General features: G+C 42.4%; 1 protein-coding gene across 5 annotated transcripts in view; it reads left to right on the top strand.

The window, feature by feature from the left end:
• MARCHF8 (membrane associated ring-CH-type finger 8) overlaps window positions 1-23,012 on the top strand; it is a 367,138-nt gene that overhangs the window by 47,502 nt on the left and 296,624 nt on the right. The window contains exon 2 of one of the 5 annotated variants that reach the window (XM_073596522.1): window positions 1,917-2,007. The exons of the other annotated variants lie outside the window; for them this stretch is intronic. The gene's annotated coding sequence lies outside the window, so the exon portion shown is untranslated. The remainder of the gene's footprint in view (window positions 1-1,916; window positions 2,008-23,012) is intronic. 5 annotated transcript variants of the gene reach the window in all.

Below are 23,012 nucleotides of genomic sequence, written 5' to 3'. Positions count from 1 at the left end.
AGCTGTGAGTTTATTTACATGCTGCTACTGCCTTCGCCATAGTATAGTAATGGCAGTAAAAGGCTTTTGTGACGGGAAGCTTTCTGTTGGATGTGATTAATGTTGTATTCTATGTCTTGGTGTTTCGTAATGCAGTGTAGAACGTTCTCAAATTTGGACTATGTCTTATGCCCAAGACTTCATGGAACATTTGGTGCAAATTGGTGTGGACCATTTATGTCATTAGTTAGAATGGGCTTTCCAATGGTACTAGTCTAAAATGCCTAGTTTTTACAAGGAACCCCACCAGTAAATATGTATTTTGCTGTGCGACACTTTTTCTGAAATCTTCAGGTTTTCAGCAGTAGTGACGGCTAACAAGCTTGTTAAGTCACAAGCAGAAGGTCAAAGCAGGCAGCAGCCATCAGAAAGCAGAGGAGAGGCCCAAGTTAAATAATCAGTTGCAGTTAGGATTATAGTAAAATTACACAAGTTCTTGTGTACTTGTAGTTTATACAGTATGTTTTTAAACTGTTGCCTAAACCTAGGTTCACACTAGTTTAGCTGCACAAGAATGTTTATCAGTGCTTCATGTGTTTTTTTTGTAGGAGAAGGGGGTTGTTCAAAACAAAACCCTGCAAAACACACCAAAAATGCATTATGCTGTCCCTGGGTCCAAAAATGCAATGCTGCGCCAAAAAAAGCTCCTGCACATTTTCACACTGCACCATATTGCATTGATGTGAGTGAGCAGTATAGAGGATAATGCGATTTCCATTGTTGTGAATCGTATGATACATTATACGTCAGACACCGGAGATATCGCAATAGTGTCAACGTGGCCTTATAGTGTTTGTGTGTGTGTAATGTGTGTATGTGTTTTTGTATTGCAAACAGTGAATACTTTGTAAAGGATTCCCAGAGCACTGTGTCAGCTCAGCCGTAACTGCCTGTCTGTCTTTTTTTTTTTTTTTTGTCTCACTTTTTCCGGTTAAAATTTCAGACTGAATCATCTGATAAGGGCCTGCATAGCTAGAATGCATCACAAGGGAATTGGAACCAAACAATGTATAATGAAGTAAATTTATTAACAGAAATCAAAGGCACACAAAATCAAAAGCAAATGGTGAACATAAACCACAAGTGACTCACAACCAAAAATGCCAAAGTAACAGAAACCTAGCAAACTATAATACAATGTGTACAATATGGGATGTAAGGGTCACAGGCAATGCAAGAAAAGGGGGGAATCGAGACTGGGGACAGGAACAAGGAGCAGGAGTAAGCAGCAGGGTGCAGGATTCATGGCTAGCTCAGGAGCAGGATTAACAAGCATAAGGATCGGGCAACAAGCATGGCAATCAAAACACTGACGTGAGTTTCAGTAGTAGAGGTGGGGCTTAAGTACCCTCCCAGCAGCTGGAGCCAGGTAGAACTGATTGCAGGAACCTACTGGCTGCTGGGGAACACCTGCTGGTGGTCACTGTAACTACAGATTTCAGCCCAGAGAACTACAGTGCCACCAGCAGGTGAACCAGATCCTGATAGTCATTCACCTTTTTTCACTGTGTTCTCAAAGGATGATGGGGGGGGGGGGGGGGGGGGGTTAGGTAGGTAATGTGTGAATTTAGTTTGGTTGCAGACCTTCATGGTGTGCTACTGCACGCACGCATGTTAACAAGTGTCATTGTAAGGCAGCCTATTTATTTGAATGGACCACAATGTACTTTTTATTGTACCTGCAGCTTTTCATATCACCATACCACAATGCACAGCTGGTAACATCTGTGTGTTTTGATGTATTTAAAGAGATCCTAAAAAGAAAAGCGTTATTTGCCACCATTCATTCACATTTTTCATATCTATCATGGAACTGTATTTTTGTTTATTTTTTTTTTTTTAATTTTTTTAATCCTCTAAATACTTTATTCCTGCAGTGCTGTTTTGTGATCACATGATCTTTCCCTGGTTTTTGGCGACTGCAGTAAAGTATCCTAGGGAGGGGTATCTATTACTCTGCTGATACAGGTACATCTCAAAAAATTTGAATATCATCAAAAAGTTAATTTATTTTAGTAGCTATAAAATAGCTATATATATATATATTACACACACACACACACGTGTATGTCGAGCATTTTCTTTTTTTTTTCTTTTTTTTTTACATTTTGATTATCGCTTACAGCTAGTGAAAACCCAAAATTCAGTGTCTCAAAAAATTTGAATATTACATAAGACAAATTTTTTTATGAAATGTTGGCTTACTTAAAGTAAGTCCATGTACGGTATAGTATGCACTATACAAATACTTGATTGGGGCTCCTTTTGCATGAATTACTGCATCAATGCAGCATGGCATGGAGGCGATAAGCCTGTGGCACTGCTGAGGTGTTATGGAAGCCCAGATTGCTTTGATAGTGTCCTTCAGCTCGTCTGTGTTGTTGGGTCTGGTGTCCCTAATCATCCTCTTGACAATACCCCACAGATTCTCTATGGGGTTTAGGTCAGGCGAGTTTGCTGGCCAATCAAGCACAGTGATACCATGATCATAAAACCAGGTATTGGTACTTTTGGCAGTGTGGGCAGGTGCCAAGTCCTGCTGGAAAATGAAATCCGCATCTCCATAAAGCTGGTCAGCAGAGGGAAGCATGAAGTGCTCTAGAATTTCCTGGTAGATGGCTATGCTGACTTTGGACTTGATAAAATACAGTGGACCAACACCAGCAGATGACCTGGCTCCTCAAATCATCACGGACTGTGGAAAATGTTGCATTTCATTTGGATAACAAGGTCCCAGAGACTGGAAGAGTGGAGAGGCACAGAATCCAAGTTGCATGAGGTTCAGTGTGAAGTTTCCACAGTCCGTGATGATTTGGGGAGCAGTGACCGCACAATTGTCATTCAAAGTGGGACAGCGCTGAATGCTGAAAATTGGCATGGGCAGGAAGGGGGTAAAAGTGCCCAGTATTGAAGTGGGTAAACCTAAATCTGTTGTGGAGCATTGGGAATGTGTGCTTTGGGTCACAGTGGATCACACCACCGTTCATCCACTGTCGTGCCTTGCGGTACCTGTAATTCCAAAGTGTGAATCCAGCCTTACTGATTTCCTATACCAGACTACCAGAAATGTCTGTTCTTGGGAGTCTGTAGGAACCATGCTGTGTCTTTCCCTGACATGGCAAGGAGTTGTGGCCACTCTCAACTCTTATTTCTTTTTCTGTTTGATATTTTGAGATCCTGTGAGCACTGCCCTTTTTTGAACTTAAACAAAAAGGCCACTTTGAAATATGATTTATTACCGGGTTAGATATCATGCATGTTTGGCAGAATTTTATTTTTTAAATTTGCACAAGACTGTAAATTCTGTATAGAAGAACACTGTCATCTATGTGATTTCCAGGCCAGAAATGAGTTCAAGTATTTATCTATTTCTGTTTCTTGTAAAAGATTAGTTTAATTCCACCATTCTCCACCTGTCAAGTCTCTTTTGACCCCCAATATGATCGGCAAACAAATTCACATTCTCATTCACACCAGGTGCTCTGATCTGCATTGATCAACGCAAGGGTACATAGAAAACAATTGTGTTCACACCATACATATGCGTTGGTGTCTGTTACAGAAAAATGCAACATGTCTGCATCTTGTTAACAATAAACAAACAAAACGCTGCAATGTCTTGTAACAACATAAAGACCGTTGCCCCTACAAAACACACACCAGCAAGTGCACATTATATAGACAACAATGTTTGCCCGCTGGTATGAACTTAGCAAATCCTAATGTGCAGCATTGGGCCGGTTGCACACTGCCATCTGCGGTTTGGCTGCAGCGCGAGTGCAGTGCAGTGTACCTGCAGTTTTCCATAGACTTCTATTAGATGCTGCATTTTCTGAGCAGCATGAGATATTTAATGAAAACGGCAGCCGTCGGCATCCTTAACAACAAGTAAACATGGTTGTTAAGGAGAAGGCGGCCGCTGCATCCTTAACAACTGATGATTCATTCTTTGGCAGTGGGGTTTGCTGCTGTTTAGACCCTGTATATTTCACCAAAGCCCACCCACGGGGCTTCTAAAAAGATTGTGTAAAAAAAAAAAAAAAAAAAAAAAAAAATTGTTAAAAAAAATAAATACAATGGTAATAAATATTAATAAAAAAAAAAAATTAAAAAACTGCTGTTTTTTTCTGTCATATGTTGGCTCTGGAGTTGTCTGCAGTGCACCAAGTCTTCTGCATGCAACTATTCAGTTTAGGGATGCCCGATATGCTTCATGGGAAGGAGACTGCTTGCCTGCCTTCCATATAGGCTAAACGCAAATGGTCAGTTGACCTGAACATTTCCATTTAGGGACAGTCGAGCAGACACGATAGCGTGAAGATGTTCAGATCACGTCTTCACATCTGACTATCTTCTAGTGTCTAGTGGTCCCCTGTCAGAACACAATGGCACAGTGGGGGGGGGGGGAGATTGCCATACTAACATTGCTTGTATTAGTACAACGACCTGTCAGTTTTTCTTTTTCGTTCAGCCCACTGGGTTTAATGGGAAAAAAAATGTATTATGTGTACCAGGCTTTAGTTTTTATAGCCAGGTATCACAGGTAAAAGTTAAACTCCTGCCAAAACTTTAATATAATTAGGACTAAGCCACCAAGATAATGTAGTGTATTTATTGAGGTACAGGAAGTCCAGCATATTAAAAGGTAAAACCACCAATCCCAAACTTACCTTACCCTTTTATGTACATGACCATTACATGAGGTTTCCTAGATTAGATCATTGCCAGAAAATGTATAAGACCGGTGGAACAAGATCATGAACTCCTTACTTGCAGCTTCGACTTTTCTTTGGCATTTAGCCCAATGTCCTATTAGTCATTTTACGGAATCTAACTTCCTTGTCTGGGCTATGCAAATTATACTAATGTCAAAGATTGCTAAACTTGGTATTTTCACCTTTGACAACTTAGTCTGCATGTAAGTGTGGCTAAGTTAAATGCACGTGAAACAAAAAGGAATTAATTTGTTTGCAATACCTATAATATATTTCAGAATGCAATATTGTATGTTCTGGTTGTTCTGCTAAAGTGTTACTAAACCCAGGACCTTGCATTCACTATAACTGGTCTCCCACAGTACACAGAACATTTAAAATAATAAGTATTTATTTTAGTAAATCTAAACGGCTGAATACATTTTCTCATCACCAGTATATATCAGTCTTGTGACCTATATCATTGTCTGGTTAAAGCTTTTAGAAGGAGTTTTCATTCTACTGCGACTTTCCTATGAGGCTGCAGGATCCATGACCCTCTGTCTGGACAGTTCTGATTGACCAGGTGCTGATCACATGCACCCTTCCAAGAAAAAAACTCTCTAGCACAGGGATTGGTGAACCTTGGCACCCCAGATGTTTTTGGAACTACATTTCCCATGATGCTCAACTACACTGCAGAGTGTATGAGCATCATGGGAAATGTAGTTCCAAAACATCTGAGGTGCCAAGGTTCGCCATCACTGCTCTAGTAATACACACCAAAATGAGCATGTGCAAAGTGATTTCTAGGGCTCTGTTCTATCAGCAGATGGATTGGGGACAGTAAAAGAAGGGGAGGATCAGACAAGACAGAATCAAACAGTCTTTTTACACAATGTGGAGGATTAACCCCTTAGTTTCCACAGCGAGTTTAACAAACACTGCATATACAGACTGATTTTACTGTTGTGGGGTTAGTAACACTTTTTATTGTTTCTGTTAGTGGCCACAATTGAACCCCCTGGCATTTGTTGTCAGTGGCCATATTAACAATCTCCAACATTGGTGTGAGTGACTGAAATATTAACCCCCAGCATTGGTGTCGGTGGCCACAATATTGACTCCCAGCATTGGGATCAGTGAACAAAATGATAACCACCAGCTTTGGTATCAGTGGCTGTAATAATAACCCCCCCAACATTGGTGTTCGTGGGTGTAATAATACCCCCTGCATTGGTCGTCGTGGTAGTGACAATAATAACCCCTTGGCATTATTGGTGTCAGAGTCTGCAATAATAAACCCTACATTGGTGTCAGTGACCACAATAATATCCCCTATCATTGACGTTTGAGGCAGTACTATTTACCCTCCTCATTGGTGGTTAGTGGCAGAGCTTTGAACCACTCCCCTACACTGGTTCTCAGTTTAGGTGCTATTTAACCCAACATTGGTGGTCTGTGGCAGTGTTATATAACATCCTCCAGCATTGGTGGTCAATGGCAGTGAAATTTGACCCCCAGAATTTGGGATCGCTTACCAGATCATACACTCTCGGGTTATGTAGTGATTCGAGCATGCACAATGCAAATGTGAGCAGAGAACCAAGTTTCTATAGCCAATTATCACATGTAAAAGTCAAACTCTTGCCAAAACTTTTAACATAATTAGAACTAAGCCACAAAGATAATGTCGTATATTTAATGAGCTACAGGAAGTTCAGAATATCAAAATGGTAAAGCTTAGACCGTTGCCAGCAAATGAACTGTTGAACACAATTATAAACTCTTACCTGCAAATTCAACTTTTCTTTGGCATTTAGCCTAATATTCTTTTTAGTCATTTTACAGAAAATTGGTATCTAACGTCCTTGTGTGGACTGTGCAAAATAAACTGAAGTTGGAGATTGCTAACTTTTTTTTTTTTTTCACTTTTATTTTGACAGCTTAGTCTACATGTAAGTGTGGATAATATAAACAAGGGCATGTGAAATATATAAAAAAGTAATTGATATATGATCAATACATGTATTAATTGCATACAGATATACAAAATGTTATGTTGTGTTTGTTCTCTTTGTCAGTGGCCACAATAAAAACCCCCAACATTGATGTCAGTGACTACAATAAAGACCCCCCCAGCATTGTCATCTGTGGTCACTAAAAAAAAAAAAAAAAACCCTAATTGGTGTCAATAGGTGTAATACCCCCGGTATTGGACCGCAATAATAAACCCTACATTGGTATCAGTGACTACAATAATAATACCTAGCATTGATTTCTGAGACAGTAGTAATTTACCCCCCCCCCCCCCAATTAGTGGCAGTGCTTTGAACTACCTCCCTGTACTGGTTCTCAGTTGCAGTGCAGTACCCCCTGTTCCCCCTATTGTTGGTTTGTGGCAGTGAAAACCCCCTAGCATTTGTGGTAACTTACCTGATCACATGCTCTTGTGCTGATAGCTCTTTCTCTTTAAGGTCAGGACTGGATGCTGCAATATGGAGAGTGATTTAGAGCCTGGAACCCTGTTGCCATTCTGCTATTGCAACTGAATGAGTCCTAAATTTCCTGTTCATAGTTGGAAAAGCAGTTGCTTATCTGGCTGATTTGGCGATGGAGTCTGTCAATGCCTCTGCTACTGTAGCTTAGCTGCATTAATACATTCTATTAGGAGAGTTGTCTGGCTGAAGTATTGGAATTGAGACTTAAAGGGGTTGTAAACCTTTGTGTTTTTTCGCCTTAATGCATCCTATGCATTAAGGTGAAAAAACACCTGGCAGTGAAAAGCCCCCCTGTTTTACTTACCTGAGCCCTGGAACTTGACCCGGCAAGGATGCGCTATCTCTCTGCCCGAGGTTCTGCTCTTGATTGGATAGATTGATAGCAGTGCAGCCATTGGCTCCCGCTGCTGTCAATCAAATCCAATGACGTGGGCGCCGTGGTGCAGGGCCGAGTCATACATTCGATGGCTATGGACGCCGAATGCTGGACTCAGGAGTGCACCCGCCAGGTAACCCCCTCTGGAGAGCGCTTCTCCTAGGGGGTTATCTGATGTGGGGAGGAGCTGCGAGAGCCACCGGGGGACCCCAGAAGATGAGGTTCGGGACCTCTCTATGCAAAATGAGCTGTACAGTGGAGGTAAGTATGATATATTTGTTGTTTAAAAAAAAAAAAAAAAAATAAAATAAAAACAAACCCTTACAATCACTTTAACTTCAAACTTCCAAGTTATGCTGGGTCCCTTTTTGAGGGTAACTTACTCTTTGGTTCTGGGTTGAATACTGTTCTATCCAGCTCATTGGAAAAGCTTAAGAAGTTTCTAGAAAAAGTGATATGAACCCAAAGCTTTGTTTTGGCTCACAATCCAGTCCCAACAAGAATCTAAAATTCAAGAGCAAAAGCCTTTATTAAAACGAAGGTTAAGACATATTTGCTGCTTTACTCCTTCAGAACCTGCCAATAAAGATGCCAGGTGAAAAAAAAAAAAAAAAAAAAAAGCTTTCTTCATTTCGGTTCTAAAATTTTTAGTTTTTTCCTTCACTGATGAGTTGGCACTAAGGTGGCACTGATGAGGCACTGATATGTGGAATTGATGGGCACTAGGGATTAGCTGAACGACGCCCCCCCGCCCCCCCCCCCCCCCCGGTTCGCAGCAGAACATGCACAGGCAAAAAATTTGTTCGAACATCGTTAAAGTCTATGGGACACAAACGTGAAAAGTCAAAAGTGTTCATTTTAAAGGCTTATATGCATGGTATTGTCATAAAAAGTGTGTTTGGACCTGGGTCCTGCCCCAGGGGACATGTATCAATGCAAAAAAAAAGGTTTTAAACACGGCCGTTTTTTCGGGAGCAGTGATTTTTAATAATGCTTAAAGTGAAACAATAAAAGTGAAATATTCCTTTAAATTTCGTACCTGGAGGATGTCTATAGCATGCCTGTAAAGTGGTGCATGTTTCCTGTGTTTAGAACAGTCTGAGAGCAAAATGACATTTCTAAACGGAAAAAAAGTCATTTAAAAGTACTTGCGGCTATAATGAATTGTCGCTCCCGGCAATACACATAAGTCATTGAAAAAAATGGCATGGGATTCCCCCACAGTCCATTACCAGACCCTTTGGGTCTGGTATGAATATTAAGGGGAACCCCGAACTAAAATTACACATGAGGACATCCCTATGGCGTAGTGTCAGAGGGGGGCATTTGTACCCTGTTACAATTTCACACGGGGGGGGGGGCGGGACCTGGGGGTCCCCTTGTTAAAGGGGGCTTCCATATTCCAATAAGCCCCCCGCCCACAGACCCCCACAACCAACACAACGGGCAAGGGTTGTGGGGATGAGGCCCTTGTCCCCATCAACATGGGGAGGGGGCACTGACTGGCAGCTGATGGGCACCTTTTTGGCAGCTGTGGCGGCACATCTGATGGGGCTGTGCTGATAATCAATGTGCTGATTATCAGTATAGCCCCCCCTGCCCCCGACAGGGAGAGCCCCCAATTGGCTCTCCCTGTTAGTACGAACCAAGGAATGCTGTTTACCGGCGATGCGGCGTGTCTGACACGCTGCACTCACGATCGCCAGAACATCAAATGTCTTTTTAGGACCCCTCCCCCCGAGCAAATTTGATCCAGATATTTAATCCCCTTCCCCGCCCAGACCTGTGGAATAGGTATAAGGGCGAATTCATGGAGCAGCGGATTTAAACCATAGTGGAGTATATTGTGTTAAGGGGCCCCGGAAGGAGTGGCTCTTTCTGCTTGAGCCATTGACTAGGCTTTCAGGACTGCTTTCATCTCCGGTGTCAGAGGAAGTGGTCCGGTTCTGTCATCTATAAACCAGATTTTTTAATGACTCATAAGAGCCCACACATGCAGCCTCTAGGGCTACAGCTGCATTAGAGCTGTCCTATATTAGCCAGTTATGTGCGCGTGTTAGCATGGCAGCCAAAAAATATTTATAGAGGTCAGGACATGCTAGTCCCCCTTGCAGCCACGGTCTCTGAAGCACCGTCATCTTTAATCTTGGCTGCTGTGAACCCCACAAAAAGGAGACCAGGCTTGAGTGGATCATCTTAAAATATTTTTTAGGGATCCAAATCGGGGAGTGGCGTAGCATGTAGAGAAAACCTGGGAGCTATTTAATCTTGAATAGGTTGATACGTCCTGCCAGAGACGGGGAGGTTAGCCCATGCTTTCAATGTTTTATCAGCCATAAGCCACGCAGCAGAGGTAATAGGTAGAACTTTGCGATTTGTCCCAATTAATCTTTAGGCCGGAACAACTAGAGAAATTTGAGAGGATATGCAAGGCCTTCTTCAGGGATGATCCGGGATCGTTAAGAAATAATATGAGCTTGTCTGCGTACGTAGCTATTTTTTCCACTAATGTTCCTACCTGGATTCCAACCTTCTTTAGAGCTATTGCCACTGGCTACATCACTATAGCAAATGACGCTGGCGAGAGTGGACATCCCTGGCACGTGCCCCTCCCAACCCAGAAAGGCGCTGAGCTCTCCTCCCAGCTTAATCTGGGCAGTAGGTGAAGAGTATAGTAGTTTAACCCAATTCCGAAACTCTGGCCCGAAGGCCATAAGCTCTAATACCTTATGCATGTATGACCATGCTACAGAATGAAAGGCCTTCTCAATGTCGAGTGCAGCCATGATTCTGGAGGTGGAGTCAGCTGATGGCAATTGCAGATGGGTAAATACCCCGCGTATATTAATATCAGACGACTTCCCGGGCATAAAGCCGGTTTGGTCAATGCTCAACAGGTTAGGGAGAATTTGCATTAGTCTAGTGTCCAGAGTTTTTGTTGGAATTTTAAGATCATTGTTTAATAGGGAGATGGGCCTATATGGGGTGCAGTGGGATCTGTGTTTACCTGGCTGAGGAATTAACACTACATGAGCCTGGTACATGGGGGGGGGGGGGGGGGGGGGGGTTTAATGTCATATTTTCTATACATTCAGTGAATAGTTTATGGAGCCTGAGCACTAGTGTAGCAGCATACATCCTGTACCATTCCCCTGGAATACCATCTGGGCCTGGTGTTTTCCAGGCCGGGAAGAAATGGGTTGCTGCCTCGATTTTCCTCAATCGTAATGGCTTTGTCTAAAAATGTAACTTCGTCATCAAAGTTATGGCACTCAAACTCCCGAAGCCCATCGTCTGACAGGTACTAAGTGTCTTCATACAATTTACCAAAGTGGGTTGTAAATTCCTGTAGAATACTAGAGGGTTCAGTGGTTAGGGTACCATCTGCACAGTTAATGGCCGAAATCACAGTTTGAGTTTTCAAATCTGTGACTAAGTTGGCTAACATTTTCCCGTTCTTGTCCCCGGACTCAAAGACTCTGCTGGCCAAGGAGCGCATATCCAGATGTGTGGAGGAGGTGAGATGTAGAGACAATTCACGTCTCTTCTGTGCAAGGAGGCTGAAATTGTCTGGAGTCGGGGACATAGAAAAGGTTTCTGCTGCCTTTGCTGCATCTTCCTCCAGCTGCTGAACTAGTGAGGATAAATCAGACTTTGCTGCTTTTATGGCAGAGATATATTCTCCACGCATATATGCACTTTAAAGGCGTCCTATACCATTGGGGAGGTGGCTGATCCTTCATTAGATTCCCAATATTGTGCTATCTTGGGAGAGATTAATTCCCCAACCTTTAGGTCCTGTACCCATTTAGGAGCTAGGCGCCAGCAATTAGACCGTCCGGCATCTCATAGTTTGACGTAGAGCTCTAGGGGTGCATGATCCCAGAGCCCGGAGGGCAAGTAGGAGATATCGGTGAGTGCTGCCATGGCACGTATATTACCAAACGTGAGGTCAATAGGAGATCCTGATTTATGTGTCGCGGAAAAACATGAATATGCCCGAGCCCAGTGATGTTTCCAGCGCCAGAGTTCTGTATATTCCAGAGCTTTGGCCCATTGCAGTAAATCTGGGGAATGTGCTTGCGAAGGATTAGAGGAGTCTAACTGGGGATCCATTACGGAATTGAAATCCGCAGTGAAGTATAACTGTAAAATTTAAAGGGACCAATTTGGCATATATCATGTACAGGACCTGTTGGTTAAAGGGAGGGGGGATATACACATTCACAAATACATCTCCCTGAGGGATCAGTGATAACATGTAAAACTTCGTATGCTAGAGATTTGTTCAGGAGGATCGTCACCCCCCCCCCGGCATAGCCTGAGTAGGTAGCATGGAAAGATTGTTGGACCCACTGCCTGCGTAGTGCCAGAAGCTTACTGCGCACCAAGTGAGTTTCCTGGAGAAATCATACATGTGGCCTGTGACGATTGAGATAAACATTAGTGCCCTCTTGAATTTGTCATTAAGACCCCGAACATTCCACGATATTAGTTTTAAAGACATGACCTAAAAGGCGGCAGAAGTGACCAAAACATGGGAACTGCCTGGAAACGTAGTAGCCATCTCGAGGATGGAAGAAGTATACGTTTTTGGAAGACCCTGAATATATCAAAGACCCAGTGTCAGAAGGTATACAAATATATATGATCATATCCTAAGCGCACATTAAACATCCTACATTGAACTCTCTATTAAACGCCCTACCGACTACTTCCCCAACAGTAACTAGGTGAATTTAAGTCCCAAAACGGTATTACAATTCGCTTCAACGATGAGGTCCAAGCAGGGGACCCAAACTTGTACATCTCCATCAGTAATCTTCTTTGTCACCGAAGAAAGCAAGTGGAGGTAGAAGGGGGACGTAGAGTTCCTTAGGTATCGAACGTGTAGTGTTACCTGTGGGCAGCTCCTTTTAAAGTGGTTGTATACCCTCCATTTGTAATTTTTACCTACAGGTAAGGCTTACCTGTAGGTAAAATTTAATATCCCCTAAACCTATACGGTTTAGGAGATATTCACTTTGCATGCAGCCGCTGACGTCAGTGACGCATGCGATTTGAATGCCCGGCTGAAGGTCCGGCAGACGCTGTCAGACCTTGCTGAAAAGAAGACTCCCGCCGGCATGTGTGGGAGTAATGTCATCACGGCCGGAGCCGCGAACCTGGAAGAAACGCAGAGGACAAAATGTCAGCTCCCTCGGCGTGGACCGGGCTAGGATATGAGGGGTTTCGATTTAAGGTAAGTATTTCATAATGAGCTAGTATAGCATACTAGCTCATTATACCTTTGCCTTACATGGTGGTGTTTTTTTTTTTTTTTTTTTTTTTTTTTTAATGTGCAGGTATGCAACTGCTTTAAGCATAGGAGAATGGCATAGCTAACGGGCAGGGGAGGAGTAGAGGAAGGTAGTTCACAAGGCTACCCTTTAAGAAAAAAACTAGCAATGTTATACTCCTCTTGCCTCGCCAGGTGAAGTGCTAACAGGTTCAAAATCTTGCTTCAGAGTCCCCTAACAAGATACAGAGCCAAACATCCTATATCTATAGGTTGAGTATATAATTACAAAACCAGTACCTCTCAAACACAGGGGAACAGGTTGCCAGAAACTGCTTTGAAGCGTCAATGATAGGGGGACAAATACCATTATTTTAGCATGTTGAGCTAGGTATCTGCTTCCACGGGTGTGTCAAAGAATTTGGTGGTGCCCTCATGTTTGACTTGGAGGCGGCTTGAATAGAGCATGCTATACTTGATACTGATACTCTGGTCTTAGACTCTGAAAGGTGACCTCCGATCTTGTCCAGATCATTGCGTATGAGGTTACACTCCTCCGCTAGATCTATTCTGACTAGCAGTGAGGCTCTGCTGCTTTCAATTGCAGCTAGGATAAAAGCAGTGTCAGCTGCTGGAGGCTGAGACATTGAGGGAGCCGGAGCTGGTGCGAGGGTGCCTTCCTCCATGGTTGTGAGCAGAGCCTGGAGCCTCTGGGTTAAGATGGCGTCAGCACGTAGTTTCTCAGCCTGGACCGCCACTGCGGATGTAATTTTGTGTGGCTGGGAGGCGATGGATCGCCGCTTAGAAGGCATCTAGTGGAGAGACAGGGAGACTGGAGTGACAGGTCAGAGTGGGCAGCACGGATGTAGGAGACAGCAGTAGCTGATGATGATGATCGGGGAGCTCCCCACTAAGCCATCTTCTCAGGTCTGCACCTGGCCACACCCCCCTCCCCCCCCCCCCACACACACACACACACACACACACACACACACACACACACACACACACACACACCAGTAATCGCTCCAGGCATGGATCAGGCACAGAGGAGTCAGGGAGGCCTAGAGCAGTTGGATGGCCACTACTCACAGGGCCTGAGCTTTTTGCCGTGGTGGAGCAAGATGGCTGCTACTCACAGGGCCTGAGCTGTGGTCTGTTTTTCAGGCAGCTGCAGAGGAATGCTCCTAGGAGGGCTGGAAGCCACAGGTGGCAGGCTGGACAGCTCTGGTGGCTGTGTATGCAGCGTGCTGGGTGTGGAGGAGTCAGGGACACCAGGAGCGAGTGCTGGCACCATCGATGGGTGGAGCAAGATGGCCGCTACTCACAGGGCCTGAGTTGTGGTCTGTTTTTCAGGCAGCTGCAGAGGATTGCTTCTATGAGGGCTGGAAGCCGTGGGTGGCAGGCTGGGCAGCTCCGGTGGCTGTCTATGCGGTGTGCTGGGTGTGGAGGAGTCGGACGCCAGGAGTAAGTGCTGGCACCGTCGTTGGGTAGAGCAAGATGGCCACTACTCCTCGAGACAGAGCTGGAGCCGCAGCTGACCCCCAGCCGGCTATAGATGCGGAGGAGAGCCAAGATGACAGTCTGTGGTATGCGCTGACAGTCTGGGGACTTGCAGGAAGCGAGGTAGGTCTGATGGAGAAGGAGAGTTGAGGATAGATCAACAGGATGGCAGGAGCTCTGCAAATCACGTCTTCTCAGATCCCCATCCGATCACTCCCCCGGTTTTGTGCCAATATTGACTGATATTTGGAACTGTTCATAATTCCCTCTACCTTGACTAAGGTCGTTCCAGCTGAAGGAAAAACAGCCCTAAAGCATGATGCTGCCAACACCATGCTTGATGGTGGGTATGGTGTTTTTTTTTTTTTTTTTTTTTTGGTGACGTGTTGTTTTTGCACCAAACATGCATCTTTTGGAATTATGACCAAAAAAAGTTAAACCTTGGTTTCATCAGACCATAACACATTTCCCCACATGCTTTTGGGAGACTTCAGATGGGTTTTTGTAAAATTTAGCCAGGCTTGGATGTTTTTCTTTGTAAGAAAAGGCTTCTGTCTTGCCACTCTACCCCATAGCCCAGATAAATGAAGAATACGGGAGATTGTTGTCACATGTACCACACAGCCAGTACTTGCCAGATATTCCTGCAGCTCGTTTAATGTTGCTGTAGGCCTCTTGGCAGTCTCCCTGACCAGTTTTCTTCTCGTCTTTTCATCAATTTTGGAGGGACATCCAGTTCTTGGTAATGTCACTGTTGTGCCTCGGAACTTCTTTTGTGCCCTTCTCCTAATACCTTTTACCAATGAGATACCTCTGATGGTTTGGAAGCTCTCTGTGGACCATGGCTTTTGCTGTAGGTGTAGGATGTGACTAAGAAAATGTCAGGAAAGACCTAGAACAGCTGATCTTTATTTGGGGTTAATCATAGGCACTTTAAATGATGGCAGGTGTGTACTGACTCTTATTTAACATGAGTTTTGAATGTGATTTCTTAATTCTGAACACAGCTACATCCCCAGTTATAAGAGGGCGAGTACACTTATGGGACTACATTATTTTAGGTTTACTATGAAATGATTTTAGCTTTGTCTCTCCTTTTTTTTTTTTTTTCTTTTTTTTTCACAGAATGTGAAAGGGACGGCAAATAACTGTTAAGAATATGAAACGGATACTTTTATTATTAATGCATTAGGTTTAAAACATTATGGAGTGAAGCTTAGCAGCTTCACAGCTGCAGCGGAAGTTTAATGTTAAGAGTGACTGTCTTTTTAGCTTATCTCTATTTTTCATGCTTGACCCAGTTCCAGAAATAAGACCAGGATTAATAACTCTTTCCATGCCATAACATTCATGCCACAGAAGGCCCCTTTGGAAGCAAGAAGGTTGAATAAATATGCTTAAAATATAGTTAACGGAATTGTGCAGTTTTGTTTTGCGTAATGGTTCTTCTTCTTTTTTTTTTTTTTTTATCCCAAGAGTTACCTGCTCTCTAGCCTGGCACTTCCTCTCCAGGGGTTACTGAAACGTTACCCGAAAAGTTCAATTTATTAAAATGTAAGCAGTGTCGTGGATGACTGACAGATGTTCTACTATTGGATCATTTTATTATGCATTAAATTAGTGGAGATTCCTCAGGAATGATAGCGCTGTTATAACTACATTCTTGCCAGCTAGATGCAATTAAGAAAGGTCAAATAGCAGAGGCCGGAATCCAGCCAACTATGTCTTAACTCGGATTCATTTAAAAAAACATCTTTGGTTGAATTTCCTTGTTCTTTAACTGCATTGCACAAATGGTTTAGCTGCTAGTTGCTGTTTTTTTTTCCCCCTGTTTATATGTTTGGGTTTCTTGCTGACGGATACACAAAAATGTTTGCTACTTCCTAAACTTACCCCCTGGTAGCTTCACAGCACACCTTTTTTAAACAATTCGGCTGTGTATGGACACTACTCTGAATATCCATACTAAAATTAAATGGGCCCCCTGCATGTACTACTAGCACATTATGACATTGACAGACTTACCTGTCAAAGGATGCCCTCCAGCGTCCATGTTTATCCAGATAACCAGATGTACAGGCTAGGTTCACTTATGTAAGAAAAATAAAACACCAATGCGCTAAATAAAGTCCAAAGAGTCAATAAGAGTGATTAAAAAAATGACAGGATGAACAATGGGATCATAATAAGAGTTCCACGAAAAAAAGGGAAAATCTATATTGTAGAGACTACAATCCTCAATAATAAAGACTATCAGAGTTTATATTTCTCTAAGTAAGGGGATTAACCAGTATGGTGTATGTCAGTTTGCCGTGCTGCTCCATCAACCAGCGGGAGGACTGAACGCTGCAGAAAATAAAGATAAAAAAAGAGAGCGCGCACCGGCTCCTAGTGCAACACCGTTTATTGGATATTGGAATCCTGAACTCAGGAGAGCCACTACAGCCTTATACAGACACACTTGCTTATACCAACACAATGTGAGTGTTTAGTGTTACTTTTGTCTATTTAAATTTTTGTCTGATAAATGGTGTTGCACTAGGAATCGGTGCACTCTTTTTTTTTTTTTTTTTTTTTTTTTTATTTATCTTTAGGTTCTGCATGTGTGCAGTTCGGGTATGTGTGCATGTTTGCATGTGCTCCTGACCCGCAGGCTAAAGGTGCTGTTCTTTAACAGATGAGTAAGGGTACCATTAATAAAGTGTTACTAAGCCCATACCAGTAACACCTTTTTACAGACACCTGTCACTTTGCCTTGAATGGGCAAATGACAATCTCTCTTTTAAAGACTAAGTTCACCTTTTCCAGAAAACCTAAAAAAAAGTTAAATACTTTTGTTAGCAATAGGAAAAGAAAATGCCACGCCAGGTGAGTGAGTGAACCAGGTAGGCTCGGGAATGGACTCCTCCCAGGGGTGCTAGCCAACATCGCTGTGTGAAACGCGTCTACCTGTTTGCCTGTCCTGTGGTGTTATTCATGTTGCAGATTTTACAATAAAGAGATTCATCACTACCTCGGTGTGCAGCCATCCATTCCTTTTATCCATTCCTTTTATCCATTAATTTGGTTATCATACCTTTAGGCCATTTGGGCTCCCCATGGAAGCCTGACCAAGAAACTCAGTTAGTGATCCCCATGTCCTGCTTTGTTGCTAGGATGTGAAAAACCCTCATGCCCGCTCTCAGCATTACAGAAGGGAAAACCAACAGTTTTCATGTCCAACAGTAAGGCAGAACATGGGAATTGCTAACTGAAAGTTTAGACCTCCCAGAGGGACCCAAATAGCCTGCAAGTATGACAAAAAAAAATCATTTAAAAATCTGCAGGTGTTTTTTTTTTTTTTTTACCTGTTGAGACCCCTTGACTGCAGAGGCTATTTTTGGCAAAAATGTCAACTTATCCTTTTATCTCCATCCTCTTTAGTAGCCTACAGTCAAACTGCCCTCTTTTTGAACCATCCCTAGTGTACAGAGCTGTATAAATACATTAACTATGTACAGTAAAGAATTTTTATATTGCATTCCACTTCTATCCTTCAGATTATTGCATTGTTTAAAACATGAATATATAAAGGAAAAGTCGCTAAAGTGAGTTAATGATCTCTCTTGATCTTTAATTCTTAATGGTCTGTAATTGGGGCTGCGCCAAAGGCATATCCGTTTCTCTCTATTTCTACTTATCCTGCATCCCCCCCCCCCCTCCAAAAAAAAAGATAAACAATCTCTGCAATTACCTATTTTTAATCCGCTCCAGTCTGGTCAACCAAAAACGCTTTGGCTGCCCTTTGTCACTGAGTGGCTGCTGCAGGGGAGAGGAGGGAGTGCTGACAACAGCTAGGCCATGGTTGCCTATGGGTGACACGATGGCTTCCTGAGTTCACAGCTGTTGTTGAGCAATCCCTTACATAGGGGAGCCAAAGCTGCAGGATCATGGGGTCAATTCACTAGGAGTTAAATCAAACTGAAAAAAATGCGGTAAAATAACGCATGTAGAAACAATTGTGCAAATGTTCAATTCACTTAAGAAATGTGCTTTAAATAACTACTGCTTATTAGATTAGTTTAGATAACGTGGAAGAAAGATGATTAATGCGCTACCTGGAAAGGAAAAACAAAAGCTGCTACAAACCACTTGACTAAAATGTGTACCTATATTCAATAAATTGTAGCGCTAAAAAACACATGTGTCTTAAGAACAGAATGTCTCTGTAATCATAGACTAGTGTCCCAATAGTGACGTGTAGTCAAAGAAAATATGATGATCCGCAATGGATAAATAAACGGTGTAACAGTCCCTTCCGCTTCCCAAATCTCAGTTCAGATGTCATCAAAACTCATGAAAGAATGGGGTACGCTTACCGGAACTGTTGGATTCTACTGCCATAAGCATAGAATCAATCGAGCTGTGTGCCACCCCTGGCAAGTGAGTGTAGAGGTTGGAGGCAGATGGCGCTTCTATGAGGCCTGGATGTCACCTCTGGATACACAGGAAATGGATCAAAATCTGGTTCCAAGGTTGAAGATATTTTCTCAGTTCCCGAAAGTATATGGAAAAGAAAAGGGATGCCTCCACATGGTGTAAATCCGGGTAATTTATTTACTAAAAAAAACGTTATACATAAAAGTGATCAGTTATAAAAAGGCAGTGTACAGGGTATAGAAACCGCCCTACGCATTTCGATCAACAGACCTTCAACAGGGGCATGATGAAAACATCTTCAACCTTGGAACCAGGTTTTGATCCATTTCCCGTGTATCCAGAGGTGACATCCAGGCCTCATAGAGGCGCCATCTGCCTTCAACCTCTACACTCACTTGCCCAGGGTGGCACACAGCTCGATTGATTCTATGCTTATGGCAGTAGAATCCAACAGTTCCAGTAAGCGTACCCCATCCTTTCATGAGTTTTGATGACATCTGAACTGAGATTTGGGAAGCGGAAGGGACTGTTACACCGTTTATTTATCCATTGCGGATCATCATATTTTCTTTGACTACACGTCACTATTGGGACACTAGTCTATGATTAGAGACATTCTGTTCTTAAGACACATGTGTTTTTTAGCGCTACAATTTATTGAATATAGTTTAGATAACGTGACAATTGCTGCATATTTTCATGCAGTAATTTGTTGCATTGAGTTGGTTGCTAAGAAGCGGGCCGGGAAGCAGCTGCCGCATACTTTACAATAGATGATTCAACAGTAATTCAGTAACTACCTGCGCGTATCGGAGGTATGTGCGGACGGCTCTACTAACAGTCTGCAGGAGCCTGGCATTGCACCTGCAATCTGCTGATCATGGGTGCAATGCTTTACAGGTTTCTAAATTAAAAAAAAAAAAATAAAAATAATTGCACATTTATTTACCTGCAAAAAATGTGCATTTTTTTTTTTTTTTTTTTTTTTAAGTAGAACTAATCCTTTTATCACTTTATCCTCTCCAGATATATTTTTCAAAACCCCTCCTAGGGGGAAGATTCAATTGATTGGGTTTAAATTTCATGTCTAATCAAGATTGTTTTCCAGGTAGGCTGGTACCAGGGATGCAGAGTAGTGCTCTCCTTCTTTCCTTCATAGGCATAAACATGTTGGCTCAAATATTCTATACTTGTTTATGGAAAACGCTTTCAGTTGAAAGATCTTTTGTAGGACAGATTGTACATGCACATCCCGTGGCTATAGGAAGATTATAGGGAACCTGTTTTCCATTTTAACATTTTAAATTTAATAAATTTAAAATGAAATATTCTGCAACAAGATACGTGTTATGGCCTATATTAGCCATAAAAAGACGAGGGCGCACTGGCCTGGTGCATTATCCTACGAATTGTATTAAAAAATGTTTAAATAAAACCATAAAGATGTCTACTCACAAACCTAAGCTTAAAACCTTGCTCATTTGGGCCACACGGGTGGCTAATCTCCCACAGATTGATAGAATCATTGAACCTGGACAAAACCCCCCCAGGCTGACTTGTTTAGAACGACCAACCTCTTTAGAGTTGATGCGGGAATCCCTACTGCTGGCCCTTTGACTTCTCCCAGCGAGGGTGGCAGGTGGGGGACACCATCCCTGCCGGGAGAAGACCGTGATTATCGCTTGCGCAAAGAATCCGGCAGGTTGATTGTACCCAAGTTGATTGATCAACTTGGTACATTCAGCCTGCCCATTAACGGTATGGATCTTGGCCGATTCCTGCTGAACCGGACGAGATTTAAACCGTGTATGGCTGCCCTAATCTTTGTTGCTGGCAAAAAAGATCTGTCCCTACCTATAGAAGATACAATAACTTCCATGCCCTTACACTGATCCTCTTGCAGCCAGATAGGCTTTCTCGTTCTTTGTCAGCCATCCACTGCAGTCAGAGAACAGAAGGTTTCAGCCACACAATGCAATCTCACACAAATTAGCAGCGACTTACAACTGAGCTTATGGGCACTGTTGATACAATACTACTTCACTCAAACAGCTGGTTAATTTTATTTTTAATATCCCTTGGAGGGCAGTGCATAGAAAAGTTTACAAAAAACAGGCTACAGAGTGAAACACGCATAAGCAAACTGTAGTAAAGATGAGAGATAACTTGCATAAAAGTATTTCACCTTTTTTCAGTGTTCAATAAAAAATAATCCTCAACATCATACTCGCAACATACAGTGGATATAAAGTTTAAACACCCCTGCCCTGTTAAAATGGCAGGTTTCTGTGATGTAAAAAAAAAAAGAGACACAGATTAATCATTTTAGAACTTTTTCTACCTTTTTAGTGTGACCTACAAACTGTAAAATTCAATTGAAAAACAAACTGAAATCGTTTAGGGGGGGGAAAGAAAGTAAAAAACTAAAATAATGTGGTTGCATAAGTGTGCACACCCTCTTATAACTGGGGATGCAGCTGTGTTCAGAATTAAGCAATCACATTCAAACTCATGTTAAATAGGAGTCAGTACACACCTGCTATCATTTTAAAGTGCCTCTGATTAACCCCAAATAAAGTTCAGCTGTTCTAGTAGGGGTTTCCTGACATTTTCTTAGCTGCATCCTACAGCAAAAGCCATGGTCCGCAGAGAGCTTCCAAAGCATCAGAGGGATCTCATTGTTAAAAGGTATCAGGAGAAGGGTACAAAAGAATTTCCAAGGCATTAGATATACCATGGAACACAGTGAAGACAGTCGTCCTCAAGTGGAGAAAATGACACATCAGTGACATTACAAAGAACTGGACGTCCATTCAAAATTGATGAAAAGACAAGAAGAAAACTGGTCAGGGAGGCTGCCAAGAGGCCTACAGCAACATTAAAAAGGAGCTGCAGCAATATCTGGCAAGTATTGGCTGTGTGGTACATGTGAAAACAATCTCTCCCATATTCTTCATATGTCTGGGCTATGGGGTAGAGTGGCAAGACGGAAGCCTTTTCTTACAAAAAAAAAACCTCCAAACCCAGCAAAAGTTTGCAAAAAACACATCTGAAGTCTCCCAAAAGCATGTGGGAAACTATGTTATGGTCTGATGAAACCAAGGTTAAACTTTTTTGGCTATGATTCTAAAAGCTAGGTTTGGAGCAAAAACGCTGCACATCACCAAAAGAACACCATACCCATAGTTTAGCATGGTGGTGGCAGCATCATGCTTTGGGGATGTTTTTCTTCAGCTGGAACAGGGCCCTTGGTCAATGTAGAGGGAATTATGAACAGTTCCAAATACCAGTCAATATTGGCACAAAACCTTCAGGCTTCTGCTAGAAAGCTGAACATGAAGCAAAACTTCATCTTTCAGCATGACAATGACCCAAAGCATGCATCCAAATCCACAAAGGATTGGCTTCACCAGAAGAAGATTCAAGTTTTGGAATGGCCCAGGCAGAGCCCACACCTGAATCAGATTGAAAATCTGTGGGGTGATCTGAAAAGGACTGTGCACAGGAGATGCCCTCGCAATCTGTCAGATTTTAAGTGTTTTTGTAAAGAAGAGTGGGCAAATATTGCCAAGTCGAGATGTGCCATGCTGATAGACTCATACCCAAAAAGACTGAGTGCTGTAATAAAATCAAAAGGTGCTTCAACAAAGGATTAGTTTAAGGGTATGCACACTTATGCAACCATATTATTTTATTTTTATTTCCCTCCACCCAAAAGATTTCAGTTTTGTTGTTCAACTGTATTGTACAGCTTATAGGTCACAAACAGTTCTGAAATTATTTATTTATCTTTGTCTTGCTTTTTTTTTACATCACAGAAACCTGACATTTTAACAGGGGTATGTAGACTTATTATATCCGCTGTAGATGGGACCACTATAAAAAATGGAGATCTGCATGAAAATCCTGATCATCTTGTCATATCTAATATACATGGGACTTTTTACATTGGTACTGATTCTGCTAGTTGTAAAGTGTCAGTGTTTGGGGTCTACATAAAGTAAAACCGCTGAAACCATTACACTTACTTTAAGATTCATCATTCACTACTTGATGCAGTTATCGGTGTTTGAAGATTTTGATACCCAAAATCCTACCTGTGCTAAGTTAATAAGATGGATTAGTCCACTTTATTCCTTCCCAATGGATAGTCTGAAAGCATGGAAATTGGCTCTAATCTCTTAACACTTCCATATTTTACT

Source organism: Aquarana catesbeiana, linkage group LG08 (assembly GCF_042186555.1).
Source record: "Aquarana catesbeiana isolate 2022-GZ linkage group LG08, ASM4218655v1, whole genome shotgun sequence".
NCBI classification, from domain to species: Eukaryota; Metazoa; Chordata; class Amphibia; order Anura; family Ranidae; genus Aquarana; species Aquarana catesbeiana.
Note: the sequence above shows the minus strand (reverse complement) of the source record. Positions and strands in the feature narration are given on the sequence as shown.